The sequence below is a fragment of the Chiloscyllium plagiosum genome, unplaced genomic scaffold, assembly GCF_037043375.1.
Source record: "Chiloscyllium plagiosum isolate Xiang-an unplaced genomic scaffold, Cpla_swu_hap1 HiC_scaffold_39, whole genome shotgun sequence".
NCBI classification, from domain to species: Eukaryota; Metazoa; Chordata; class Chondrichthyes; order Orectolobiformes; family Hemiscylliidae; genus Chiloscyllium; species Chiloscyllium plagiosum.
Genome location: NW_028270177.1, coordinates 24,594,177 through 24,602,090, shown reverse-complemented (window position 1 = coordinate 24,602,090; position 7,914 = coordinate 24,594,177).

Sequence of the window (7,914 nt, the reverse complement as noted above, 5' to 3'; positions counted from 1 at the left end):
CAAGCAGACGCTGTTGTTCTCCCTTTAATTTCTTCTGGGTCGCTGAGTAGGAGATGATCAAGCCTCGCGTGTAAGCTTTGATGGTCTCCCACATCATTGACGGGTTGCTAGCTGTACCTGAATTAATTTCTAAAAAAGTTTTAAATTCTTGAGAGAAGTACTTTACAAATTTACTATCTTTCATGAAGAAGGGGTCCATACGCCAATGCCGAGGGGATGTCCCACTGTTCCTCGCCTTAGTTTCCATATATACAGCAGCGTGGTCAGAAATTGCTATATTACCTATTTTACAGGATGATATGGAATTTAAAAAAATCGAGGGGGCAAAAAAACATATCAATTCTGGTATGACATTTATGTGGATTAGAGTAGAAAGAAAAATCTCTACCCTGTGGATGAAGACATCTCCATACATCTACTAATCCTAATTCTTTGTTCAGATCCATCAATTGTCTAGATCTGGGAGATACTCCTGCAGTACTCTTGGGAATCCTGTCTATTTCCGGATCCATAATACAATTAAAGTCTCCCCCTATAATTATATGACGGGCATCAAAAGCCATCAATTTTGAAAAGGCTTCCGTTATAAATTTAAAGGGGTGTGCCGGGGGGCAGTACAAATTTAAAATCCCATATTCCTCTCCATTTATGAGGGTTTTAATCAAGATATATCGTCCAGATTCGTCTTTTATCTGCTTTAGGATTTTGAAAGGGAAATTCTTCTGAACAAGAATAACAACTCCCCTGCTTTTTGAGCTAAAAGAAGAAAAAAAGGCCTGATCAAATCCGCCCTGTCGTAATTTCAAGTGTTCTTTATCTGACAGGTGTGTCTCCTGTAGGAGAGCTATATCAACTCTTTCCTTCTTAAGATTTGATAATATTTTCTTCCTTTTAAGTGGCGAATTACTCCCCTTGACATTCCAGGTGCACCACTTAACCGACTGATCAACCATAATCCTCTGGGCCAATCCGAGACCCCTCGGGAGGGGGAACCCTATCCAGAACATCCCGAGCATGGAACATGTAAAATTTACAAAAATAAAGCCTCTTTAATACACCCACAACAATACAGTAAAAAACTATTTCTAAATAAAAAAAATATAAAACGTATCTAAGTGGAGACTTTCCCCCTTGTTCCCAGGGGGCGTCACTTCCTCTCCAAAAATCCCTCATATCCTCTCCCAACCAATGCCCCACCCTTGACCCAGGCACTCCTCAATAAAATGAGGAAAATTCAAATATAATACAAAGCTAGAGTTAACAGTGAGCACCCCACCCCCACCCCTACCAACACCTGGGTATATTTGGTAATGTTAATACCATATATAAACATATAACTATAAAATTACCAGTTCAACAAATAATAATTAAATATGATAATACAAAATAACGAAGGGAAAAACAACCCCGCTCCTAAAGACAGAGGTAAAATCGAATAAGGTAACCACCTCCCCCCACCAACATTAACCAAATCCCCCAGCTTATATATATATACATATATATACATACACATACACACACATATATATATATATATATATATATATATACATACATACACACACACATATACATACATCCCTCATATATACATAAAATAATAACAGAAAACAACTCCAAAGGGGGGGGGGAGAAAATCAAATCCCTCTCCCCACCCCCCATGATAATATTAAGCAGTAAGGTAAGAAAAAAAAAGGGAGGGGATATAAACCAAAGCAGGGGGGGGGGGGGAAGGCAGACCAACATCCATTATGTCCTACAGTTTATCTAAGAGAGTCCAAGAATTCCTTAGACATTTATTTTTAACGTATAATTTATGTTATTTAATGGTGCAATTTTCATGGTGACTTATACACATTTTAATGTATTTTCACAAACATAAGTAACAATACATTTCCATCTCTCTATCTATTGTTCTATATGAGTGAGGAGCAGGTGGAGACCATTCAACCCATCGAGCCTGTTCTGCCATTCAATATTTCCATGATTCATCCAGTCGTGCCTTCAGTTTCATTCCCCTGCCTGTCTCGATAATCTTTGACTTCTGTGTCAGTCAAGATCCTATTGAAGTCAATCTTAAAAATATTCAATGATCCAAACTCATCCAGATGAAGAATTCCATAGGCACACCATCCTCTGAAAAAAAATCACTGATTTTCTAAATTTGCAAATGGGATTACAATTATTATTTTCCCTAATAATTAAATATTTTACTATACTTGCTGATCTAACCAGTTTCCTGTGGCATTACTTACAGTTTACCTGAAGCACACTTATTATGTTATTAAATTGCTATTGTGTTTAACGTGATGTTCCCTGAAGATCACTGTTTAACAACTGCCTGTGGGACAATGATCAAACTGGAATGCACTAAAGCCAATTAGAGGTTAATTGCTTTTCACGCAGAAGAGCTTGCACTTTCTAACCAAGCCTCATATTCCTCAAAAAGTTATTAACTTGAGAAGAAAAACAATGGTAAAATAATTTTCCTAAAGTCACAATGGCTTTGAATTGTTTGGGTGACACATATTTTGCAAATTAGATGCACAACTTTAGCCACTGTATATTAGATTACAAATTATCCCTCCCATCCCAGAAGAAAAAATCTATTTGAAAAGGTAATAGTGTCATAGAGTCATACAGCACAGAAACAGACCCCTCGGTCCAACCCGTCCATGCTGACCAGATATCCTTAATTAATCTAGTCCCGTTTGCCAGCATTTGGCCCTTATCCCTCTACACCCTTCCTACTCATGTACCCATCCAGATGCCTTTTAAATGCTGTAACTGTACCCAGCTCCATGACGTCTTCTGGTAGTTCACTTGGAAATGCACATACTAATTGTACTGGAGCCGGTGTGTCAGGCACACAAAACAAGTCCAATAAGAATGTGTCATTCACAAGTTTGACAGGTTTGTCCTTCTGGGATTTAAGCCATTCATTTGTAGTATGACTCCCAGGTGAGACACCAATTGCTGCCAGGCTGATTCTAAATGGTTTCAACCAGTTTGTGGTCTTACAGCACAGCTTTGAAATCCACGGGTTGTGTTGTCACCAGTGACTCCTATGGGGTGCGATAAGGTAGCTCAGAGGGTGGTGAAGCACAGGAAGCAAAGCCTAGTGTCAGATGGGGCTCTGTGGGTAGCACCCTTGCTTCTTGAATGAACAAATTACAGGTTCGGATTCCTATGCTAGGAGCTTGGCCACAAAACCTTCGCTGTAGGAGAGTCCACATTTCGAATAAAGATGCTCTTGCCTGCCTGCCTTTTCAGGTGGGAGGAAAATATCCCAGCACTGTCTCATAGAAGAGCAGGGTCTGGTGTCCATATTGTCCTGGCCAACATTTATCCCTCAAACAATGTCACAAAAAAATGGATTAGTTCCTATCTGTGGGTGGTTGCTGTGTGCAAGTTGACTGTGTTCCATAATGATTGAATGTATAAATCACTACAGTAATATCCTATTGTCATAAAAAGCATTATGAAGAATCATCTAAACACAATACTTTAGCTTGCTGCCTCCCCATGGATGATGCCTTACTCACTATGTTCTCCAGCATTTTTTTTGTTTTCAGCTATTTAAATGCAAGTTTTTATTTCCTTTTCAGAACAATTAACCCCTCAAGCTTGTTCAGTAAAGTTATTGCTGAAATGTACCTCAGCAGCGTTGTCCCATCTATTCATATCGTTCATTAGAAAGTGGGAACCATGTACCAAGTTGGAAGATTAGCCATGATCTTACTGAATGGTGGAGCAGGCTCAAATGGCTGACAGGCCTATTCCTGCTCCTATTACCCTCACCCATCAATCTCCATTTTGTAATTCTAGATTGGTGGCAGCAATCTAGATGTACAAGCAGAAACATTTGACCTAGATGATTTGAAGTGAAGGATAAACAGACAGTGCTGAAGACCTCTGGCGTAAATAGAGAGGTGGGACATGCTGCCAGCACTTCACCAGAGCCTCTCATTGATGATGTTTCCTAATATGGTGACGAAATGTCTGAAAACGAACCTTCAAGCTCAGCGAGCTAACTTACAGACTTATCATCAACCTGAGCTACAAATCTTCTTAAAAATTGCTAATGCATAAAATTCTTACAGGGCTGGACAGACTGGATACAGGGAGGATGTTTCCCGTGGCCAGAGGGTCCAAAGGAAGGGGTCATGTTCACAGGATACATGGCAATTCATTTCAGGCTGACAGGAGATAAAATGTCTTCATTCAGAGGATGGTGAACTTATGGAATTCTTTACCACAGAAGGCTATGGAGGCACTGAAAATATTTCAGAAAGATTTCTAGAAGCTAAAGGTATCAGAGAGTGTTGTCTAGTTCCTCCTTAAAACAAGTTAAACAACTCCAACCAGACCGTTATGAATCAGTTTGTCCACGTGTACCACAATACTGAAGCAGTCAAATCATTTCAAATACAATGCAAAACAGTCCCAACTTTATTAGGAAAGAAGTTACAATAACCTTTAATACTAAACAGACTCCCTCTAATCCTATTTCACCACTTAAGCTTACAATACTTCCTAAGGGTCTTGTAGATTGACACTGTCACTCTCTCTCTCTCTCTGGTTCTGTCTCTGAGTCTGGAAAGCTGCTTTCTGATGTGGATGTGCTGGTGTGGGACTGGGGTGGACAAGGTCAGAAATCACACGACACCAAGTTATAGTTCAACTGGTTTATTTGAAATCACAAGCTTTTGGAGCGTATTCCCTTTGTCAGGTGAAGTCCTGATAACCTGGTGTCATGTGACATCTGACTTTCTTTCTTCCTCTCTCTCTCTGGATGGTCAGCTGGTCTCTGCTGCTTGCTGTGCTGCTCTTCTTGGAAGGCCTCCAGGTGGTTCAAGAGAGCAGTCTGCAGGTAATCCCAGTTTTTATACCTTTTCAGATGGTTTTCTGGAACTTTCTATAGTCTGGCCAATCAGGGAAACTCTCACTTAATAGTTTGAAAGAGTGTCAATCATTTGGATGGATGGCTACTGTTAGTTTCTTTGTGTAGCAGGAAGTAGTGCCTGTCTGTCTGGACCCTCTTTTGTTTGGTAGTTAGGTTGTTGGGGTATGTCTGACCAGGGTAACTGTTGCCTTTTACATTATGCTAATATCATCAGCATCTGACTTCTATGTTTGCACTGTGTCTGGTGTGCGGGTTTTGTAACTTCAGAGTTATATTCGCCCAGAGGGCAGCATGGTGGCTCAGTGGTTAGCACTAATGCCTCACAGTGCCAGGGACCTGGGTTCGATTCCCACCTTGGGCGACTGTCTGTGTGGAGTTTGTACATTCTCCCTGTGCCTGTGTTGGTTTCCTCTGCACAATCCAAAGATGTGCAGGTTAGGTTAATTGGCCATGTCAAATTACCCATAGTGTTAGGTACATTAGTCAGGAGTAAATGTAGGGGAATGGGTCTGGGTGGGTTACTCTTTGGAAGGTCAGTGTGGACTTTTGGGATGAAGGGCCTGTTTTCATACTGTAGTGAATCTAATCAATATACCCAGCATCCCTTGCTGTTTGGCCAAGTTAGCAATCTGCGTTTTAGCTGCCAGGAGCCTGTGACGGGGTATTAGGAGAGAATAGGAGTATGGCGTTGAGGTAGAGTCTAGGCCCTGGTAGATAGTATGGCAGATTCTTTCTCCTATTTTCTGAAGGCCATATTCACAGCTGGATATTCATCAGAAAGCTCTGTCCCTGCATCACCACTGTCTCAGCAGTGGATTTGGCTCTATGAGTGATTAAAGTTACAGGAAGCAGCCTTTTCTAAGCCCAATAGAAAAAGTGAATTCTACTTATTGCTATTCTGCTTATATTTTTATTGCTGTCAAACAGGAGCCAAACTACCAAATTACTCAGCAACTTCCTCCTGTTTGTAATGATAAATTGAAGCATTTGTCAAAGTGTCTCTCATAGGATTAGCAATTTGATCAAATTTATTGGCAGAGAGGTACAGTTCTTGACACAGGGTCTAGACCAGTAAAGTGGACTGATTTACAATGTATTTTATCCAGGCTAGATTGGATTAGAGATACCTCCCTCAGGAGCCACACTTCAATAGACCTGCATGAGCTGCATCCATTCCGAATGTAGGGCATAACCAATCAGAGTTAAATAGACAATGCATTATTTCAATGCTCAGGACAATGCAGTACAAGGTAATAAGACGTGTGATACAAATTCACAATCTTTCAACTATTGAGTAGCACAGTTAGACCACTCAGGAAAAGTACCAAGAACCTCTCCCTAAAGAGAAAGCTAGATCAATTATGTGCGATACCCATTGTGAAAGTCTCCAGAAATGTGCGCTGCAGGATAAGATGCTCACAGATCTTAAAGTGCAGAAAGTAGTGAAAGTGGTCAATAGCTGATTGCCAATATGAGTCCTTTTCCAGCTTTAGGAATGGCAATAGTACTTGGCACACATCACACCTTCAGGAGAAAATTTAAGCAGTTGGTTCTTGTATAACTGAATTGAGCATCAGACATTCCAGTGCAATCTTGTCATAGCCCCTTGCTTAGGTGCTTTTCAGGCCCAATTTTGCTTTCTTCAGTACTATCATGGTGGCTCAGTGGTTAGCATTGCTGCCTCACAAAAGTGCCAGGGACCCAGGTTCGATTCCATCTACCTGTGGGAAGTTTGCAAATGGTCCTCGTATCTGGAAGGAGAACATTGACCTACTAGGTGAAGCTGAACAAATTGGTTCTATACTCTCTGGAATTTTGCAAAACTAGGGGCAGTAAGGTGGCTTGATTCTAGACTTCCTCCTTGTGGATGTGTGGGTTTCCTTCCACAGTCCAAAGATGAGCAGGTTAGGTGGATTGGTCATGGTAAATTGCCCATATTATCCAGGGATGTACAGGTTAGGTGGATTAGCCATGGGAAATGCAGGGTTACAGCCATAGGGTAGTTGGTGGAGGTGGTACTGGGTGGGATGGAGTATGGAGGGTCAGTGTGGATTTGATGGGCTGAATGCTCCCCCACTTTCAGGATTCTATAATGATCTTGAAGGGTTGTTGCTGGCATTGGTTATTTTTGGGACCATTCTAGTTCATGTGTTTAATTTTATTTTCTATTCAGAGTACTGGACCTGCCTGATGAATCAGCCAGGGGTAGTATTTATTTGGCCAGAGAAAACAGAAGACACATTTTCTGAAGGAACACCAGACACCGTGGGGCAACACGATGGCTCAGTGGTTAGCACTGCTGTCTCACAGCGCCATGACTCAGCCTTGATTCTGCACATTCTCCCCATGTCTGTGTGGGTTTCCTCTGGGTGCCCCAGTTTCCTCCCGCAATCCAAAGATGTGCAGGTCAGGTGAATTGGCCATGCTAAATTGCCTATAGTGTTAGGTGCATTAGTCAGGGGTAAATATAGGGTAGGGTAATGGGTCTGGATGGGTTACTCTTCGGCGGGTCAGCGTGGACTTGTTGAGCCAAAGGGCCTGTTTCCATACTGTAGGGAATCTAATCTAGATCATCGCTGATGGTTCCTATATAAAGCAGTTTGGATGATTTGGAGTTAGGGCCTATTTAGTATGAGCAGAAACCAATAACTGGGAGCTGGGTGCCTAGGGATCTAGCTCTGCTTGGGTCAGGGATGAGGAGAGTGCCCAGACCAGGTATACCACTGGGGCCCATGTTTTTTGTCCCTGGCTATCAGGATCAAGAGCAGGATTCCTGGGCCCAAAACAAAAGACAGCTAGACACTAACCTAATGCCCTAATTTCTTTGCACAATTTTAGCTGCCTGGCATCAGTGGTTCACAGCGTGAAAACAAGAGCCAGGTCAGAAACTGCCTCCAAGGTAGGGGTTAGATATTTGCATGGGTGGAGTTTAGAAGGATGACTGGGGCATTTGATTGAAACTTAGAGAATACTGAGAGGCCTAGACAGAGGGGATGTGCAGACGATGT